The sequence below is a fragment of the Heptranchias perlo genome, chromosome 2 (genome assembly GCF_035084215.1).
Source record: "Heptranchias perlo isolate sHepPer1 chromosome 2, sHepPer1.hap1, whole genome shotgun sequence".
NCBI lineage: Eukaryota > Metazoa > Chordata > Chondrichthyes > Hexanchiformes > Hexanchidae > Heptranchias > Heptranchias perlo.
The window spans coordinates 1423232-1444715 of NC_090326.1; the positions used below are offsets into that span (position 1 = coordinate 1423232).

General features: G+C 45.9%; 1 protein-coding gene across 5 annotated transcripts in view; it reads right to left on the reverse strand.

Moving 5' to 3' along the window:
- Positions 1 to 21484, reverse strand: part of LOC137332765 (zinc finger protein 229-like) — a 35534-nt gene that overhangs the window by 13445 nt on the left and 605 nt on the right. Inside the window, exons 1-2 of one of the 5 annotated variants that reach the window (XM_067996729.1) lie at positions 8020 to 8076; positions 6396 to 6549 (exon numbers count right to left, since the gene is read on the reverse strand). The exons of 2 other annotated variants lie outside the window; for them this stretch is intronic. The gene's annotated coding sequence lies outside the window, so the exon portion shown is untranslated. Of the gene's footprint in view, positions 1 to 5088; positions 5192 to 6395; positions 6550 to 8019; positions 8077 to 21484 lie in introns of those variants that run through there. 2 more of the 5 variants (XM_067996705.1, XM_067996722.1) reach the window with 2 other exon arrangements.

A 21484-nucleotide genomic window follows, 5' to 3' on the forward strand; every position in this document is an offset into this window, starting at 1 on the left:
TTACTCAACCTTTCCTCACAGGACAACCCTCTCATCCCAGGAATCAATCTAGTGAACCTTAATTGCACCACCTCTAAGGCAAGTACATCCTTCCTTAGATAAGGAGAGCAAAACTGTACACAATACTCCAGGTGTGGTCTCGCCAAAGCCCTGTATAATTGCAGCAAGCCCTCCTTACTCTTGCACTCTTGCAACAAAGGTCAAGATACCATTTGCCTTCCTAATTGCCTGCTTTTTAAAAAAAAAATCCCTCTGATAGCTTCCGCGGTCCAAAGAGTGGTAAGAATGTGGAAAGCACCACCACAAGGAGCAGTTGAGGTGAATAATATAGATACATTTAAGGGGAAGCTAGATAAGCACATGAGGGAGAAAGGAAAAGAAGGATATGCGCTGATAGAGTGAGATGAAGAGGGGTGGAAGGGGGCTCATGTGGCGCATAAAGGCTGGCATAGACCAGTTGGACAGAATGGCCTGTTTCTGTGCTGCAGACTCAATGTAACTATGTAAATCCTCAGGACCTGACTGCTTCCACCCCAGGATTTTAAAGGAAGTAGCTGAGGAAATTGCAGATGCTTTAGCCATCTCAATTCAGGAATTGTCCCTTTAGATTGGGAAATTTCAAATGTAACGCCATTATTTAAGAAAGGTGAGAGAGAGAAACCAGGAAATTATAGACCTGTCAGTCTTAACATCTGTTATGGGGAAGTTATTGGAATTTATCATTTAGGACAGCATAACTGAGCACTTAAGAGAAATTTGAGCTGATCAGAGACAGCCAATATGGATTTGTAAAATTGAACCCAGTGAAATTTTTTGAGGAAGTAACTGAAGTAGTAGACAGGGGAGTGTCTATGGATGTAGATTATATAGACTTCCAGAAGACATTCAATAAGGTTTCACATAAGAGACCGTTCACTAAAATTAAAGCTCACAGGATTGAAGGCAAATTATTGATCTGGTTAGAAGATTGGTTAGGCAGTAGAAAACAGAGAGTGGGGATAATGAGTATGTACTCAAATTGGAAGGAAGTGACTAGTGGTGTCCCACAAGGATCTATGCTGGGGCCTCAATTATTCACAATATTTATTAATGACTTAGGTAACACAATAGAGAGCCAGAAATCCAAGTTTGCCAATGACACAAAGATTGGTGGCATAGTAAGTAGTGTATACGTGAGTGTAAAATTACAAAGAGACATTGATAGATTAAGTGAGAGGGCAAAACTGTGGCAGATGGATTTCAACACAGATAAGTGTGAGGTCATCCATTCCATTTTGGACCAAAAAAGGCTAGTTCTGTGCATTTTTTTAAAAATGGTGAAAAGCTAGGAAAGGTGGAGGTCCAAAGAGATTTAGGGGTCCATGTGCACACATCATTAAAATGTAGTAGTCAGATACAAAAAAAAATCAAAAAGGTTAATGGAATGTTAGCCTTAATAATTAGAGGGCTAGAATATAAAGGGGAGGAAGTTTTGCTACAGTGTGAGACGCCAGCGAGTTCACATGTGACTGCAGGGGTTAGATTCTGCTGTTAATCACATTCAGGACTGAGCCATGTTCATTCTGGCAGTTGGGGTTTGTTTCTGCTGATGTTAATAATCCCTATAACTGGGCTTGAGTTTAATATTCTGGATAAATGTCAAATAAATCAGTTTTGTTTCAAAGTCAGCGTTTTGAGTCCTTGATGTCTCGACAATAAGACGAGCTGTTTGAGAACTCGTTACAAAATGAGCGGAATCTATCTCAGAACTGAGTTCCCACAACTAAGTTCAAGCAACAATCAAAGGTGAAGATATTCAAGTGGAAGAGGGTTAATTTCAGGAGGTTGAAAAGGGATCTGCCCAGGTGGATTGGAAACAAAGATTGGCAGATAAAATATTAAGAACATAAAACATTGGAGCAGGAGTAGGCCACATGGCCCCTCAAGCCTGCTCTGCCATTCAATCCGATCATGGCTGATCTTCGACCTCAAATCCACTTTCCTGCCCGATCCCCATACAGTCCAAAAATCAATCTATCTCAGCCTTGAAGATACTCAATGACTCAGCATCCACGGCCCTCTGGGGTAGAGAATTCTAAAGATTCACAACTCTGAGTGAAGAAATTCCTCCTCATCTCAGTCTTAAATGGCCGACCCTTATCCTGCAACTATGCCCTCTGGTTCTAGACTCTCCAGCCAGGGGAAACAACCTCACAGCCTCTGTCGAGCCCCTCAGAATCTTATATGTTTCAATGATATCACCTCTCATTCTTGTAAACTCCAGACAGTATAGGCCCATTCCACTCAACCTCTCATCCCAGGAGCTAATCTAATGAACCTTTGTTGCACCCCCTCTAAGGCAAGTATATCCTTCCTTAGATAAGGAGAGCAAAACTGTACACAGTACTCCAGATGAGGTCTTACCAAAGCTCTGTCCAATTGTAGTAAGACATCCTTTACTCTTGTACTCCAACCCTCTTGCAATAAAAGCCAATATGTCATTTGTCTTCCTAATTGCTTGCTGTAACTGAATGCTAACTTGTGTTTCTTGTAATTGGACACCCAAGTCTCTCTGGATACAAACATTTAATAGTTTCTCACCATTTAAAAAATATTCTGTTTTTCTATTCTTCCTATCAAAGTGAATAACCTCACATTTCCCCACATTATACTCCATCTGACACCTTCTTGCCCACTCACTTAATCTGTCTATATCCCTTTGCAGACTTTCTGTGCCCTCCTCACAGCTTACTTTCCCAACTAGCTTTGTATCGTCAGCAAACTTGGATATACTACATCCAAGTCATTAATATAGATTGTAAATAGCTGAGGCCCAAGCACCGATCCCACTAGTTAAAGACTGCAAAACCTGAAAATGACCCGTTCATCCCTACTCTCTGTTTTCTGTCCGTTAACCAATCCATGCTAATATGTTCCCCCCAACCCCTTATCTTGCGTAACAACTTTTATGTGGCACCTTATCAAATGTCTTTTGAAAATTAAATGAGCAGGAGGGAAGAGTTGGGGTACAGACTAGACACATTCCTATGACGGGGACAGGCAGGACATCCAAAGCTAGAGCTCCCTGGATGACTAAAGATACAGAGATTAAAATGAAACATATAAAGGAGGCTTATGATAAATGTTAGGTTCATTATACAGTAGAGGACCAAGCTGAATACAGAAGGTACAAAGGAGAACTGAAAAGGGAAAGAGAATGTATGAGAAAAGATTAGCAGCTAACATAAAAGGGAAGCCAAAAGTCTTTTATAAACATATAAATAGTAAAATGGTAGTCAAAGGAAAGGTGGGGTCGATTAGGGACCAAAATGGATATATTCTTGTGAAGGCAGAGGTCATGGCTGAGGTACTAAATGAATACTTTGCATCTGTCTTCACTGGAGAAGAGGATGCTGCCAATGTTACAGTCAAGGAGGAGGTAAGTGCTCAAAGTACAAAGTCACCTGGTCCAGATGGGATGCATCCTAAGTTGCTGAGGGAAGTAAGGGTAGAAATAACAGAGGTTCTGACCACAATCTTTCAATCCTCCTTGGATATGGGAGTTGTGCCTGAGGATTGGAGGGTTGCATGTGTTACACCCCTGTTCAAAAAAGGGGAGAGGGATAAACCAGGTAACTATAGGCCAGTCAGCCTAATGTCGGTGATGGGATGCACTGCAGTAACTCGCCAAGGCTTCTTCGACAGCACCTCTCAAACCGCGACCTCTACCATCTAGAAGGACAAGGGCAGCAGGCACATGGGAACAATACCACCTGCATGTTCCCCTCCAAGTCACACACCATCCCGACTTAGAAAAATATCACCGTTCCTTCATCGTCGCTGGGTCAAAATCCTGGAACACCCTTTCTAACAGCACTGAGAGAGAACCTTCACCACACGGACTGCAGCGGTTCAAGAAGGCGGCTCACCACCACCTTCTCAAGGGCAATTAGGGATGGGCAATAAAGGCCGGCCTCGCCAGCGACGCTAACATCCCATGAACGAATAATAAAACAAAATTTCATCCCTAGGTCTGAGTCTTCTGGTGATGATTTGAATTTGATTCCCTCTCGATACTGACTCTCAGACCAGTGGAAATAGTTGTTCCTGATTTTCCTGATCAAATTTTGAACACCTCACTTTGATCCTCTTACCTTTCTTTGTTCGAATGAAAAAAGCCCCAGTTTCTCTGGTCTCTCCTCATAACTAAAGCCTCTTGTCCCTGGTATCATCTCAGTGAATCTCTTCTGCACCCATTCCATAGCCTTCCTAGTGTAAGATCCCCAAAACTTGACAATATTCTAACTGCAGCCTAACTAATAAGTTGTACAGGTTTACATGATCTCTGTCCTTTTGTACTCTATACCCCCATTTGTAAAACTTAGGAACCCATTTTGTTAAACCACTTTATCAACTTGTCCTCCTACTTTTAAAGATTTGTGTATCTGAACCCCATGTAGGTTTTAGAGATAACATGTTTAAAATACATTCAATGCCTGTAAAAGACATCAAATGCCTGTATAATGTGTCGTATAGGAAAGAGAAGTTTAGTCTGGATTCAAAACTCAAACAGGTGCTTTGCTGCAGACAGGTCACTATGGCAACACTGATAAGGCATTTCATTCCACAGAGCCGGTCAGTTGGAAATTCTAACTAGATAAGGGGAAAGAACAGGAGCTTGTCTGCTATTAACCACAATATAAACTTAAACAGAGTGAGTAATAGAACAGATTAGATTATAATGTGTGATGTTTATACCAATGATTGTGAAACTATAAGAAATAACATAATTAACATTAAGGTAGGGTAGTTTAGGGATAATGAGAAAATTGCTGAAAAAGTAACTGCTGGAAACCAAGGAATGTGTCCTTGTAAATCACAGATTAGAGAAGTTCCAGCTGTCTTTTCCTTGCTTCCGGCCTAAACCCAACAGAGAAGGGAAAAAAGAGTCAAGTGACAGAGATGGATCACTACAGGGTATAAAAGTGAGGGGACACTGATATAAGGGGGCAGTGGGGACTGGAGATACTGGAGATCAAGCTCAGGGCATCCGCGGTTCCATATAACGGGCTGTCCTTGTGTAAGTTACTGTGGACATGGGGGACTTACATGTTTACTCTAATCGATGGATCAATATAAGATATGGTAGAGGACAGAGAATCTGCTCATCTTATATTTCCTAATAGAGTAATAAAGTTGGTGACGCTGGATTCTTGAACCTGCTAATTAATAAAACAAGGCGTTAGCAAGAATCTCAAAATCTATCACCTCACATTGCTCTGCGTTCAATTTCACCTGCCCCATTTACTAACCCGTGTCTGTCACACTGAAGTCATTTACAGGCCTCTTCACAGTTCCCCACGCTTCCTATTTTGGCGGAGTCTGCTGATTTTGATCTTGTGCCCCATATACCCAAGGCCAGATCATTTATTTATATTAAGAGCAATGGTCCCAACTCTGACCCTGGGGACACCTCTGTTTACATCTCTCCAGTCTGAAGAACATCCATTCACCACTACTCTCTATTTTCTGCCCTTTACACAACTTCCTACCCCCCGCTGCTCCACTCCCTTTAATTCCGTGAGCTTTAATTTTATCAACAAGTCTCCTGTCCGGCATCTTATCAAACACATTTTCACAATCCATCCACTGTATTTCCTTTATCATTACACTGTGTAATTATCTCAAATATTCCATGGTACTTAATTAATCCATTTTACTAACAAATGTTCAAATGTTTGCTCCACCTTATCTGGTTTCGTTTGTTTTAAGCCACAATAAAAAAAGTCAATTTTTCTCCTGGAGCTTAATCATAGAATAGAAATCATAGAATAGTTACAGCACGGAAGGAGGCGATTCGGCCCATCGAGTCGCGCTGGCAATATGCAAGAGCAATCCAGCTAATCCCACTCCCCTGCCCTATCCCTGTATCTCCGTAAGATAAATGTAAAAAATCTTACACTACCAGGTTATAGTCCAACAGTTTTATTTGAAAATCACAAGCTTTCGGAGATTATCTCCTTCGTCAGGTGAGTGAGTGGGATTCCTTGAACGTTTCGCATTTATAGTCAGAGAACAATACCTGGTGATTACAGATAATCTTTCCAACTGCCCGTTGTCAAGGCAATCAAAGTGTTCAGAAAGAGAGGTGTTACCTACAGGACCACCGAATATACAAACGGCCAGAACAAAAGACAGAGAGAGAGGGAGAAACATCCAAAAGGAAGAGAAAGACAGAAAATGACCTGTTGTATTAAAAAGATAACTTTTTCTCGCTGGTGGGGTTACGTGTAGCGTGACATGAACCCAAGATCCCGGTTGAGGCCGTCCTCATGGGTGTGGAACTTGGCTATCAATTTCTGCTCGAAGATTTTGCGTTGTCGTGTGTCTCGAAGGCCGCCTTGGAGAACGCTTACCCGAAGATCGGTGGCTGAATGTCCTTGACTGCTGAAGTGTTCCCCGACTGGGACGGAACCCTCCTGTCTGGCGATTGTTGCGCGGTGTCCGTTCATCTGTTGTCGCAGTGTCTGCATGGTCTCGCCAATGTACCATGCTCCAGGGCATCCTTTCCTGCAACGTATGAGGTAGACAACGTTGGCCGAGTCATAGGAGTATGAACCATGTACCTGGTGGGTGGCGTCCTCTCGTGTGATGGTGGTATCTGTGTCAATGATCTGGCATGTCGTGCAGAGGTTACCGTGGCAGGGTTGTGTGGTGTCGTGGACGCTGTTCTCCTGAAAGACAGGAGGGTTCCCTCCCAGTCGGGGAACACTTCAGCAGTCAAGGACATTGAGTCACTGATCTTCGGGTAAGCGTTCTCCAAGGCGGCCTTCGAGACACACAACAACGCAAAATCGTCGAGCAGAAATTGATAGCCAAGTTCCGCACCCATGAGGACGCCCTCAACCGGGATCTTGGGTTCATGTCATGCTACACGTAACCCCACCAGCGAATAAAAGTTATCTGTTTTTAATACAACGGGTCATTCTCGGTCTTTCTCTTCCTTTCGGATGTTTCTCCCTCTCTCTGTCTGTCTGTCTGTCTGTCTTTTGTTCTGGCCGTTTGTATATTCGGTGGTCCTGTAGGTAACATCTCTCTGTCTGAACACTTTGATTGCCTTGACAACGGGCAGTTGGAAAGATTATCTGTAATCACCAGGTATTGTTCTCTGACTATAAATGCGAAACGTTCAAGGGATCCCACTCACTCACCTAACGAAGGAGATAATCTCCGAAAACTTGTGATTTTCAAATAAAACTGTTGGACTATGACCTGGCGTTGTAAGATTCTTTACATTTGTCAACCCCAGTCCATCACCGGCATCGCCACATCATCTCCGTAAGATAAATTAAGTTTTAAAAATGATGCTCCAGATAATGAGGAGTGTCCAGGCTCAGACCCTCCCACTAGCTGCCGCAAGTCCCGCCCCTCACACGATCCGATTGGTTGGAGGGCCAACCGCACGCCCGGTCTTCCTGTCACTTTCTGCTCTTCCTATCGAGCTGGAACTCTCCTTAAATCACCAGGGCGGGGTTAATGGTGACACTGACGGTCCTGATGTGCAGTTGGAAAATTAAAATTAATTGAACCAGTCAGTTACAACATTTAATAAAACAAAATTAATTGTAAACTCCTGAAAAAATCTTTTCTGGCATTTAGGGGTGTGGCTGCGCAGAGTGTTTGTGGCGGTTTTAATAGCACCAAGCACTGGGGTTTCAGTTTATTTAATTATCCTTGCTCCAAACGCATTTCCTCTGCTCATCAAAGATTATCAATGGCGGCTACAGCACCCAGCACGGTACAGAATGTGCACTATCTGAATCAGTGGAGCCCAGCGCGCAGGCGCAGGAGAGGCTGATGGTTGGGCAGTGCATCCTGTGCATGCGCGGCCAGTGGAGACTGCCCGAGTCGGAGCGGTCAGTGCAAGTAAGAGGATTGGAGAGAGCGGGTATATAAACCCCGGGGGGGACCGGGCTCAGGCTTTACAAACACCGATTGTGGACCCGGGCCCGAATATAAAACAGTGAACATTATCCCCACCTATCGGTTTCCGGTTTCTCCCCTTTCGCTCCAGCCTAACTCATAACAAAAGGCCTGCTTCTCCGCGCGTGTGCAATGTAAACTGGGAACTTTCAGGAAGCGTTTATAAATGAAGGAGAAATGGTGATGGGTCAGGGAGTGTCTGTAAATGAAGGAGAAATGGTGATGGGTCAGGGAGTGTCTGTAAATGAAGGAGAAATGGTGATGGGTCAGGGAGTGTCTGTAAATGAAGGAGAAATGGTGATGGGTCAGGGAGTGTCTGTAAATGAAGGAGAAATGGTGATGGGTCAGGGAGTGTCTGTAAATGAAGGAGAAATGGTGATGGGTCAGGGAGTGTCTGTAAATGAAGGAGAAATGGTGATGGGTCAGGGAGTGTCTGTAAATGAAGGAGAAATGGTGATGGGTCAGGGAGTGTCTGTAAATGAAGGAGAAATGGTGATGGGTCAGGGAGTGTCTGTAAATGAAGGAGAAATGGTGATGGGTCAGGGAGTGTCTGTAAATGAAGGAGAAATGATGATCAATCAGGGAGCATCCATAAATAAAGGAGAAATGGTGATTGGTCAGGGAGAGCCCTCAGCAGAGCTGGGAGATATTGCAGACGGACAGCTTACAGGGAGGGACAGAGTGATAGCATGAGGGGAGAGAGAACATACACAAGGAAAGAAAAAGAATGAACTATAAAGAGTTTGGGTGGAGAGCAGGAGGTGGGTAGAAGTTAGAACAACAAAAAACAACCTTATTCAATTATTTGAAGGAACAGAAAGGGGAGACAAGGGTAATGCAGTAGACAATATATATGGATTTTCAAAAGGTCTTCGATAAGGTACGGCATAGTAGACTCATGACTAAGGTCAGAGCATGTGGAGTCAAGGCACAAGTAGCAAAATGGATAGCAAGCTGGCTACAAAACAGATAGCAGAGTAGGGGTTAAAGGTAGCAAAGAATGACTAAAAGAATAAGGAGGGAGAAATTAGAGTACGAGGGAAAGCTAGCTAGAAATATAAAAACAGATAGTAAGAGTTTCTACAGGTATTTAAAAAGGAAAAGAGTAAGTAAAGTGAGCTTTGGTCCAATAGAGGGAGTGTCTGAGGAATTAATAATGGAGAATAAGGAAATGGCGGATGAATTGCAACAGATATTTTGCCTCCATCTTCACTTTAGCGGATACAAATAACATGCCAGAAATAATTGTGAATCAAGAGGTGAAAGAGAGGGAGGAATTTAAAACATTTACAATCACCAGGGAAAGGGTTCTGAAAAAAAATTAGAACTAAAAGCTGACAAGTCCCCAGGTCCTGATGGACTTCATCCTAGGGTCTTGAAAGAAGTGGCTGCAGAGGTATTAATTTTCCAAAATTCCCTAGGTTCTGGAAGGGTCCCATCAGATTGGAAAATAGCAAATGTAACTCCTCTATTCAAGAAAGGAAGGAGACAGAATGCAGGAAACTACAGGCCCGTTAGCTTAACATCTGCCATAGGGAAAATGCTAGAATCTATTATTGAGGAGGTTATAACAGGGCACTTAGAAAATCTCAATGCAATCAGGCAGAGTCAACACAGCTTTGTGAAAGGGAAACATGTTTGACTAATTTATTAGACTTCTTTGAGGAAGTAACAAGCAATGTAGATAAAGGGGATCCTGTGGATGTGGTGTACTTCGATTTCCAGAAGGCTTTTGACAAGGTGTCACATCAAAGGCTACTACACAAAATAAGAGCTTCTGGTGTAGGGGGTAACATATTAGCATGGAAAAAGGATTGGTTAGCTAACAGAAAACAGAGAGTAGGCTTAAATGGGTCATCTTCAGGTTGGCAAGATGCAACGAGTGGAGTGCCACAGGGATCAGTGCTGGGGCCTCAACTATTTACAATCTATATCAATGACTTGGATGAAGGGACCGAATGTATGGTTGCTAAATTTGCTGATGACACAAAGGTAGGTAGGAAAGTAAGTTGGGAAGAGGAGTCTGCAAAGGGATATAGATAGGTTAAGTGAGTGGGCAAAAATTTGGCAGATGGAGTATAATGTGGGAAAGTGTGAACTTGTCCACTTTGGCAGGAGGAATAGAAAAGCAGTATATTATTTAAATGGAGAGAGATTGCAGAACTCTGAGGTACAGAGGGATCTGGGTGTCCTAGTACATGAATCACAAAAAGCTAGTATGCAGGTACAGCAAGTGATTAGGAAGGCAAATGGAATGTTGTCATTTATTGCAAGGGGGATGGAATATAAAAGTAGAGATGTTTTGCTACAGTTATACAGGGCATTGGTGAGACCACATCTAGAATACTGTGTGCAGTTTTGGTCGCCTTTTTTAAGAAAGGAGACAATTGCTTTGGGGGCGTTTCAGAGAAGGTTCACTCGACTGATTCCTGGAACGAGGGGGTTATCTTATGAGGAAAGGTTGGACAAGTTGGGCCTGTATACACTGAATTTAGAAGAATGAGAGGTGATCTTATTGAAACAGATAAGATCCCGAGGGGACCAGAAGGGGTAGATGCCGAGAGGATGTTTCCCCTTGTGGGAGACTAGAACTCGGGGCCACAGTTTAAAAATAAGGGGTCTCCCATTTAAGACTGAGATGAGGAGAAATGTTTTCTCTCAGAGGGTCGTGAGTCTGTGGAACTCCCTTCCCCAGAGAGCGGTGGAGGCAGGGTCATTGAATATTTTTAAGGCTGAGTTAGATAGATTCCTGATTAACAAGGGAATCAAAGGTTATAGTAGGTAGACGGGGAAGTAGGGTTGAGGTCACAATCGGATCAGCCATGATCTTATCAAATGGCAGAGCAGGCTCGAGGGGCCGAATGGCCTACTCCTGCTCTTAATTCATATGTCCGTACGTACGTAGTTACTCAGACTGGCAAAAGGTGGGAAGTGGTGCTCCACAAGGATCGCTGCTGGAACCACTGTTGTTCACTATTTACATAAATGATTTGGACTCGGGAATCGGAAGTACAATTTCAAAATTTGCAGACGACACTAAATTGGGGTGTACAGTTAATACCGAGGAGGACTGCAACAAAATAAAGGATGACATTAAAAAACTTGCAGAATGGGTGTGTAATTGGTAAATTAATCTCAATACAGATAAGTGTGAGGTATTACACTTTGGTGGGAAGAATAATGCTGCTTGGATAGTAAGAGTTTAAATGGGGTAGAGGAGCAGAGGGATCTTCGGGTACAGGTGCACAAATCACGAAAAGTAGTGATGCAGGTTAATAAGACCATAAAAAAAGGAAATCAAGGACTGGGGTTCATGTCTACAGGGATAGAATTGAAAAGCAGAGAAATAATGTTAAACTTAATGTTAAACTGAGAGGAGCCGAGCCGAGTGGAGGGAGCGTCCGATAAAAGGCGGGATTTCAGAGCGCTGAGAGGAGCCGAGCCGAGCGGAACTGCGACCGAGTTCGAAGTGACGTCAGGAATCAGATCGGGACGCGACACAGGGGAGGCACCTGATTGGTGAGTAGGTTCAGGTGAGTATTTCTACTTATCGACAGTAACTGAAGTAAAAAGAAAGGGAAGGTCTGCAGGTCTTATAGGAAGTAGCGTTTATTTTTTAGTCAATCAAGGTCCCTCGTGTAATTAACATTCTCTAAATTGAGAACAATTTAAAGGAGTAAACTCCTTAAAGTTAGTGGTAAGTAGTTTTTCTTTCCTTTTTTTTCCTCTTGACTTTGGAGTTGTTCTTAAGCTAATTTAAGGGTTAAGTCATGGCAGGAGATCCCAGGGCCGTGTCATGTTCCTCTTGTGGGATGTGGGAATTCAGGGCTCCTTCCTGTATCCCTGATTCCTTCACCTGCGGGAAGTGTGTCCAGCTGCAGCTATTGTTTGACCGCTTGACGGCTCTGGAGCTGCGGATGGACTCACTTTGGAGCATCCGCGATGCTGAGAAAGTCGTGGATAGCACGTTCAGTGAGTTGGTCACACCGCAGATAAAAATTACTGAGGGAGATAGTGAATGGGTGACCAACAGACAGAGGAAGAGTAGGAAGGCAGTGCAGGGGTCCCCTGCGGTCATCTCCCTCCAAAACAGGTATACCGTTTTGGATACTGTTGGGAGAGATGGCTCACCAGGGGAAGGTGGCAGTGGCCAGGTTCATGGCACCGTGGCTGGCTCTGCTGCACAGGAGGGCAGGAAAAAGAGTGGCAGAGCTATAGTGATAGGGGACTCGATTGTAAGGGGAATAGACAGGCGTTTCTGCGGACGCAACCGAGACTCCAGGATGGTATGTTGCCTCCCTGGTGCAAGGGTCAAGGATGTCTCGGAGCGGCTGCAGGACATTCTGGAGGGGGAGGGTGAACAGCCAGTTGTCGTGGTGCATATAGGCACCAACGATACAGGTAAAAAACAGGATGAGGTCCTACAAGCTGAATTTAGGGAGTTAGGAGTTAAACTAAAGAGTAGGACCTCAAAGGTAGTAATCTCAGGATTGCTACCAGTGCCACGGGTTAGTCAGAGTAGGAATGACAGGATAGCTAAGATGAATACGTGGCTTGAGAGATGGTGCAAGAGGGAGGGATTCAAATTCCTGGGCCATTGGAACCGGTTCTGGGGGAGGTGGGACCAGTACAAATTGGACGGTCTGCATCTGGGCAGGACTGGAACCAATGTCCTAGGGGGAGTGTTTGCCAGTGCTGTTGGGGAGGGTTTAAACTAATGTGGCAGGGGGATGGGAACCGATGCAGGAAGTCAGTGGGAAATAAAGTGGTGACAGAAACAAAAGGCAGTAAGGGAGAGTGCACAGAACATGACCGGACAGATGGTCTGAGAAAGCAGGGCAAAGACCAAGGGAAGTCTAGATTAAACTGCATTTATTTCAATGCAAGAAGTCTGATGGGCAAGGCAGATGAACTCAGGGCATGGATGGGTACATGGGACTGGGATGTTATAGCTATTACTGAAACATGGATAAGGGAGGGGCAGGACTGGCAGCTCAATGTTCCAGGGTACAGATGCTATAGGAAAGATAGAGCAGGAGGTAAGAGAGGAGGGGGAGTTGCGTTCTTGATTAGGGAGAACATCACGGCAGTAGTGAGAGGGGATATATCCGAGGGTTCGCCCACTGAGTCTATATGGGTAGAACTGAAAAATAAGAAGGGAGAGATCACTTTGATAGGATTGTACTACAGACCCCCAAATAGTCAACGGGAAATTGAGGAGCAAATATGTAAGGAGATTACAGACAGCTGCAAGAAAAATAGGGTGGTAATAGTAGGGGACTTTAACTTTCCCAACATTGACTGGGACAGCCATAGCATTAGGGGCTTGGATGGAGAGAAATTTGTTGAGTGTATTCAGGAGGAATTTCTCATTCAGTATGTGGATGGCCCGACTAGAGAGGGGGCAAAACTTGACCTCCTCTTGGGAAATAAGGAAGGGCAGGTGACAGAAGTGTTAGTGAGGGATCACTTTGGGACCAGTGATCATAATTCCATTAGTTTTAAGATAGCTATGGAGAAGGATAGGTCTGGCCCAAAAGTTAAAATTCTAAATTGGGGAAAGGCCAATTTTGATGGTATTAGACAGGAACTTTCAGAAGTTGATTGGGAGAGTCTGTTGGCAGGCAAAGGGACGTCTGGTAAGTGGGAGGCTTTCAAAAGTGTGTTAACCAGGGTTCAGGGTAAGCACATTCCTTATAAAGTGAAGGGCAAGGCTGGTAGAAGTAGGGAACCTTGGATGACTCGGGAGATTGAGGCACTAGTCAAAAAGAAGAAGGAGGCATATGACATGCATAGGCAGCTGGGATCAAGTGGATCCCTTGAAGAGTATAGAGATTGCCGGAGTAGAGTTAAGAGAGAAATCAGGAGGGCAAAAAGGGGATATGAGATTGCTTTGGCAGATCAGGCAAAGGTGAATCCAAAGAGCTTCTACAAATACATAAAGGGCAAAAGGGTAACTAGGGAGAGAGTAGGGCCTCTTAAGGATCAACAAGGTCATCTATGTGCGGAACCACAAGAGATGGGTGAGATCCTGAATGAATATTTCACATCGGTATTTACGGTTGAGAAAGGCATGGATGTTAGGGAACTTGGGGAAATAAATAGTGATGTCTTGAGGAGTGTACATATTACAGAGAGGGAGGTGCTGGAAGTCTTAACGCGCATCAAGGTAGATAAATCTCCGGGACCTGATGAAATGTATCCCAGGACGTTATGGGAGGTTAGGGAGGAAATTGCGGGTCCCCTAGCAGAGATATTTGAATCATCCACCGCTACAGGTGAGGTGCCTGAAGATTGGAGGGTAGCAACTGTTGTGCCTTTGTTTAAGAAGGGCGGCAGGGAAAAGCCTGGGAACTACAGACCAGTGAGCCTGACATCTGTAGTGGGTAAGTTGTTAGAGGGTATTCTGAGGGACAGAATCTACAGGCATTTGGAGAGGCAGGGACTAATTAGGAACAGTCAGCATGGTTTTGTGAGAGGAAAATTATGTCTCACGAATTTGATTGAGTTTTTTGAAGGGGTAACCAAGAAGATAGATGAGGGCTGTGCAGTAGACGTGGTCTACATGGACTTCAGCAAAGCATTTGACAAGGTACCGCAAGGTAGGTTGTTACATAAGGTTAAATCTCATGGGATCCAAGGTGAGGTAGCCAATTGGATACAAAATTGGCTTGACGACAGAAGACAGAGGGTGGTTGTAGAGGGTTGTTTTTCAAACTGGATGCCTGTGTCCAGCGGTGTGCCTCAGGGATCGGTGCTGGGTCCGCTGTTATTTGTTATTTATATTAATGATTTGGATGAGAATTTAGGAGGCATGGTTAGTAAGTTTGCAGATGACACCAAGATTGGTGGCATTGTGGACAGTGAAGAAGGTTATCTAGGATTGCAACGGGATCTTGATAAATTGGGCCAGTGGGCCGATGAATGGCAGATGGAGTTTAATTTAGATAAATGTGAGGTGATGCATTTTGGTAGATCGAATCGGGCCAGGACCTACTCCGTTAATGGTAGGGCATTGGGGGGAGTTATAGAACAAAGAGATCTAGGAGTACAGATTCATAGCTCCTTGAAAGTGGAGTCACAGGTGGATAGGGTGGTGAAGAAGGCATTCAGCATGCTTGGTTTCATTGGTCAGAACATTGAATGCAGGAGTTGGGATGTCTTGTTGAAGTTGTACAGGGCATTGGTGATGCCACACTTGGAGTACTGTGTACAGTTCTGGTCACCCTATTATAGAAAGGATATTATTAAACTAGAAAGAGTGCAGAAAAGATTTACGAGGATGCTACCGGGACTTGATGGTTTGACTTACAGGGAGAGGTTAGACAGACTGGGACTTTTTTCCCTGGAGAGTAGGAGGTTAAGGGGAGATCTTATAGAAGTCTATAAAATAATGAGGGGCATAGATAAGGTCGATAGTCAAAATCTTTTCCCAAAGGTAGGGGAGTCTATAACGAGGGGGCACAGATTTAAGGTGAGAGGGGAGAGATACAAAAGGGTCCAGAGGGGCAATTTTTTCACTCAAAGGGTGGTGAGTGTCTGGAACGAGCTGCCAGAGGCAGTAGTAGAGGCGGGTACAATTTTGTCTTTTAAAAAGCATTTGGACAGTTACATGGGTAAGATGGGTATCGAGGGATATGGGCCAAGTGCAGGCAATTGGGACTAGCTTAGTGGTATAAACTGGGCGACATGGACATGTTGGGCCGAAGGGCCTGTTTCCATGTTGTAACTTCTATGATTCTATGATTCTATGTATAGAACTTTGGTTAGACCACACTTGGAGTACTGCGAACAGTTCTCGTCTCCATATTATAAAAAGGTGTTATTATAACTTGGTGTTGTAAAATTGTATACAATTGTCAACCCCAGTCCATCACCGGCATCTCCACATCATGACTACCATCGACACCACAAACTGCCGGCTCACAGTGGAAAGGATATCCAAGAAGATCGCGCATTTAGACACAGACATCAAGTTTTTACAGAGATGCAAGAAAGCAGACAAGATCCCGAAAGGACTCCAGATCACGAACCCACTCAGGTCCACATACAACTCAGATTACGCTGAGAGACTCTGCCGCCGTACCTCTCGCACACTCCGCAACCATCTCGTACACCAACTCTACAGCAGACGCCGCAACCTCGAAACCAAGATAGAGTCCATACTCTCAACCTGTACTCAGGACACAGCAGACCAGCTACGTTATACCGCCAAACAGACGAGGCAACGGAACTACGCTGCCTACATGAAAACCAAGAGCAGGAAGCTTGAGAAACTCGGCATCACCACCAGCATCGACCAAGCTTCCCCTGGTACCACGGTTGCAACCACAGGGAAGTCTATTGTCAATTTATCCGACCACACCCTTCAACCAGACGAAATCGAAGTTCTCAGCCGAGGGCTCAATTTCTGCCCCACTACCAAAATGGACCCCACTAGTCTTGCGGCGGACACAGAGGAATTCATCAGGAGAATGAGGCTCCGAGAATTCTACCACAAACCCCAAGATTTCAGCAGCGAACCCAATGAGACAATCGACGATCCGGAACAGCAGACAGAGGGATCCGCGGTACAGCAACCGAAGAGGAAAGAGTCAAACTGGACTCCTCCGGAGGGTCGCTGCCCTCAGCTGGACATGTATGCTCAAGCTGTCAGGAAATGCGTCAATGCCAGATTCATCAGCCGCACTCAGAAGACAGTCCAGAATGTCACCCGAGCACAACGCAACGCCATCAAAGCTCTCAAGACCAACCGCAACATCGTCATCAAACCAGCGGACAAAGGAGGAGCCATAGTCATACAGAACAGAACGGACTATTGCAAAGAAGCATACCGACAACTGGACAACCAGGAACACGACAGACGGTTACCCGCAGATCCGACCAAAGAACACACCCACCAGCTCAACAAACTGATCAAGACCTTCGATCCAGACCTTCAAAGCATCCTACGCACTCTCATCCCACGTAATCCCCGCGTGGGAGACTTCTACTGCCTCCCAAAGATACACAAAGCCAACACACCCGGACGTCCTATCGTATCAGGCAACGGAACCCTGTGTGAGAACCTCTCTGGATACATCGAGGGCATCCTGAAACCCATCGTACAGGGAACCCCCAGCTTCTGTCGCGACACTACAGACTTCCTACAAAAACTCAGTACCCACGGACCAGTTGAACCAGGAACACTTCTCACCACGATGGACGTCTCGGCACTCTACACCAGTATCCCCCACGATGACGGCATCGCTGCGACAGCATCAATACTCAACACCAACAACAGCCAATCTCCGGAAGCCATCCTACAACTCATCCGCTTCATCCTGGATCACAATGTCTTCACCTTCGATAACCAGTTCTTTACCCAAACACATGGAACAGCCATGGGGACCAAATTCGCACCCCAATACGCCAACATTTTCATGCACAAGTTCGAGCAGGACTTCTTCACTGCACAAGACCTCCAACCAACACTATACACCAGATACATCGACGACATTTTCTTTCTATGGACCCACGGCAAGGAATCACTAAAGAGACTACACGACAACATCAACAAGTTCCATCCCACCATCAAGCTCACCATGGACTACTCCTCAGAATCAGTTTCTTTCTTGGACACACGAATCTCCATCAAAGACGGGCACCTCAGCACCTCACTCTACCACAAGCCCACGGACAACCTCACGATGCTCCACTTTTTCAGCTTCCACCCTAACCACGTCAAAGAGGCCATCCCCTATGGACAGGCCCTGCGAATACACAGGGTCTGCTCAGACGAGGAGGAACGCGATGGACACCTACAGACGCTGAAAGACGCCCTAGTAAGAACGGGATATGACGCTCGACTCATCGATCGACAGTTCCGACGGGCCACAGCAAAAAATCGCATAGACCTCCTCAGGAGACTAACACGGGACGCAACCAACAGAGTACCCTTTGTCGTCCAGTACTTCCCCGGAGCGGAGAAACTACGCCATGTTCTCCGCAGCCTTCAACATGTCATCAATGAGGACAAACACCTCACTATGGCCATCCCCACACCTCCACTACTTGCCTTTAAACAGCCACCCAACCTCAAACAGACCATCGTTCGCAGCAAATTACCTAGCTTTCAAGAGAACAGCGTCCACGACACCACACAACCCTGTCACGGTAACCTCTGCAAGACATGCCAGATCATCGACACAGATACCACCATCACACGAGAGGACACCACCCACCAGGTGCATGGTTCATACTCCTGTGACTCGGCCAACGTTGTCTACCTCATACGTTGCAGGAAAGGATGCCCCAGAGCATGGTACATTAGCGAGACCATGCAGACGCTGCGACAACGGATGAACGGACACCGCGCAACAATCGCCAAACAGGAGGGTTCCCTCCCAGTCGGGGAACACTTCAGCAGTCATGGACATTCATCCACCGACCTTCGGGTAAGCATACTCCAAGGCGGCCTTCGAGACACACGACAACGCAAAATCGTCGAGCAGAAATTGATAGCCAAGTTCCGCACCCATGAGGACGGCCTCAACCGGGATCTTGGGTTCATGTCACGCTACACGTTACCCCACCAGCGAACAAATGTTATCTGTTTTTAATATAACGGGTCAGTTGCTGTCTTTTCTATGTTTCTACCTCTCTATCTCTGTTTTTTTTTGTTTGTTGTTTTTTTTTTTGGTGATTTGTATATTCTGAGACCTGGCAGGTAACACCTGTCTGTCTGCACACTGATTGCCTTGGCAACGGGCAGTTGAAAAAACTGTCTGTACTCACCAAGCATTGTTCTGTGAATTATAAATGCGATTTCATTTCGAGGATTTCATTTTCACATCGTTCACCTGACGAAGGAGGAAGCCTCCGAAAGCTTGTGAATTTAAAATAAAATTGCTGGACTATAACTTGGTGTTGTAAAATTGTTTACAATTGTCAACCCCAGTCCATCACCGGCATCTCCACATCATTATTATAAAAAGGATGTAGAGGCACTGGAGAAGGTGCAAAAAAGATTTACTACGATGAAACCAGAACAGAGAGGTTTTACCTATCACAAAAGCTTCAACAGGCTGGAGCTCTTTTCTCTAGAAAAGGGATGGTCACCATATTTCAGGAAAGATGTGATTGCATGAGAGAGGGTACAGAGGAGATTTACGAGGATGTTGCCAGGACTGGAGAATTTTAGCAATGAGGAAAGACTGGATAGGCTGGGGTTGTATTCTTTGGAACAGAGGAGGCTGAGGGGAGATTCAATTAAGGTGTTGTCACTTGGGCGAGGGTGGATTGATTAGGGAAAGCCAGCACGGATTTGTTAAAGGCAAATCGAGTTTAACTAACCTGATAGAGAGGGTAGATGAGGGCAATGCAATGGGCCAAATGGCCTCCTTCCGTGCTGTAACCTTTCTATAATTCTATAAAATTATGAGGAGCCCAGATAGAGTGTAGAAGTGATTCCAGCCAGAGTCAACACCTTCGGGGGGGGAGGAGATAGATTGGGGAACCAGTGAGTGTAGAACTGAATCCAGCCAGAGTCAACACCTTCAGGAGAGCTGACCAAGGGAGAGGAATGAGTGAGTGTAGGGACATTTACCAGACACTCCACTATTGACCCTCAGTGTCCCTCTCACAGGTGAAGAGGGGACATTTACCAGACTCCCCACTATAGACCCTCAGTGTCCCTCTCACGGGTGAAGAGGGGACATTTACCAGACTCCCCACAATCGACCCTCAGTGTCCCTCTCACGGGTGAAGAGGGGACATTTACCAGACTCCCCACTATAGTCCCTCAGTGTCCCTCTCACAGGTGAAGAGGGGACATTTACCAGACTCCCCACTATAGACCCTCAGTGTCCCTCTCACAGGTGAAGAGGGGACATTTACCAGACTCCCCACTGTGGACCCTCAGTGTCCCTCTCACAGGTGAAGAGGGGACATTTACCAGACTCCCCACTATAGACCCTCAGTGTCCCTCTCACAGGTGAAGAGGGGACATTTACCAGACTCCCCACTATAGACCCTCAGTATCTCTCTCACAGGTGAAGAGGGGACATTTACCAGACTCCCCACAATAGACCCTCAGTGTCCCTCTCACAGGTGAAGAGGGGACATTTACCAGACTCCCCACTATAGACCCTCAGTATCTCTCTCACAGGTGAAGAGGGGACATTTACCAGACTCCCCACTATTGACCCTCAGTGTCCCTCTCACAGGTGAAGAGGGGACATTTACCAGACTCCCCACTATAGACCCTCAGTGTCCCTCTCACGGGTGAAGAGGGGACATTTACCAGACTCCCCACTATAGACCCTCAGTGTCCCTCTCACGGGTGAAGAGGGGACATTTACCAGACTCCCCACTATAGACCCTCAGTGTCCCTCTCACAGGTGAAGAGGGGACATTTACCAGACTCCCCACTATAGACCCTCAGTGTCCCTCTCACAGGTGAAGAGGGGACATTTACCAGACTCCCCACTATAGACCCTCAGTGTCCCTCTCACGGGTGAAGAGGGGACATTTACCAGACTCCCCACTATAGACCCTCAGTGTCCCTCTCACAGGTGAAGAGGGGACATTTACCAGACTCCCCACTATAGACCCTCAGTGTCCCTCTCACAGGTGAAGAGGGGACATTTACCAGACTCCCCACTATAGACCCTCAGTGTCCCTCTCACAGGTGAAGAGGGGACATTTACCAGACTCCCCACGATAGACCCTCAGTGTCCCTCTCACAGGTGAAGAGGGGACATTTACCAGACTCCCCACTATAGACCCTCAGTGTCCCTCTCACAGGTGAAGAGAGGACATTTACCAGACTCCCCACTATAGACCCTCAGTGTCCCTCTCACAGGTGAAGAGGGGACATTTACCAGACTCCCCACGATAGACCCTCAGTGTCCCTCTCACAGGTGAAGAGGGGACATTTACCAGACTCCCCACTATAGACCCTCAGTGTCCCTCTCACAGGTGAAGAGGGGACATTTACCAGACTCCCCACGATAGACCCTCAGTGTCCCTCTCACAGGTGAAGAGGGGACATTTACCAGACTCCCCACTATAGACCCTCAGTGTCCCTCTCACAGGTGAAGAGGGGACATTTACCAGACTCCCCACTATAGACCCTCAGTGTCCCTCTCACAGGTGAAGAGGGGACATTTACCAGACTCCCCACTATAGACCCTCAGTGTCCCTCTCACAGGTGAAGAGGGGACATTTACCAGACTCCCCACTATAGACCCTCAGTGTCCCTCTCACAGGTGAAGAGGGGACATTTACCAGACTCCCCACTGTGGACCCTCAGTGTCCCTCTCACAGGTGAAGAGGGGACATTTACCAGACTCCCCACTATAGACCCTCAGTGTCCCTCTCACAGGTGAAGAGGGGACATTTACCAGACTCCCCACTATAGACCCTCAGTGTCCCTCTCACAGGTGAAGAGGGGACATTTACCAGACTCCCCACTGTGGACCCTCAGTGTCCCTCTCACAGGTGAAGAGGGGACATTTACCAGACTCCCCACTATAGACCC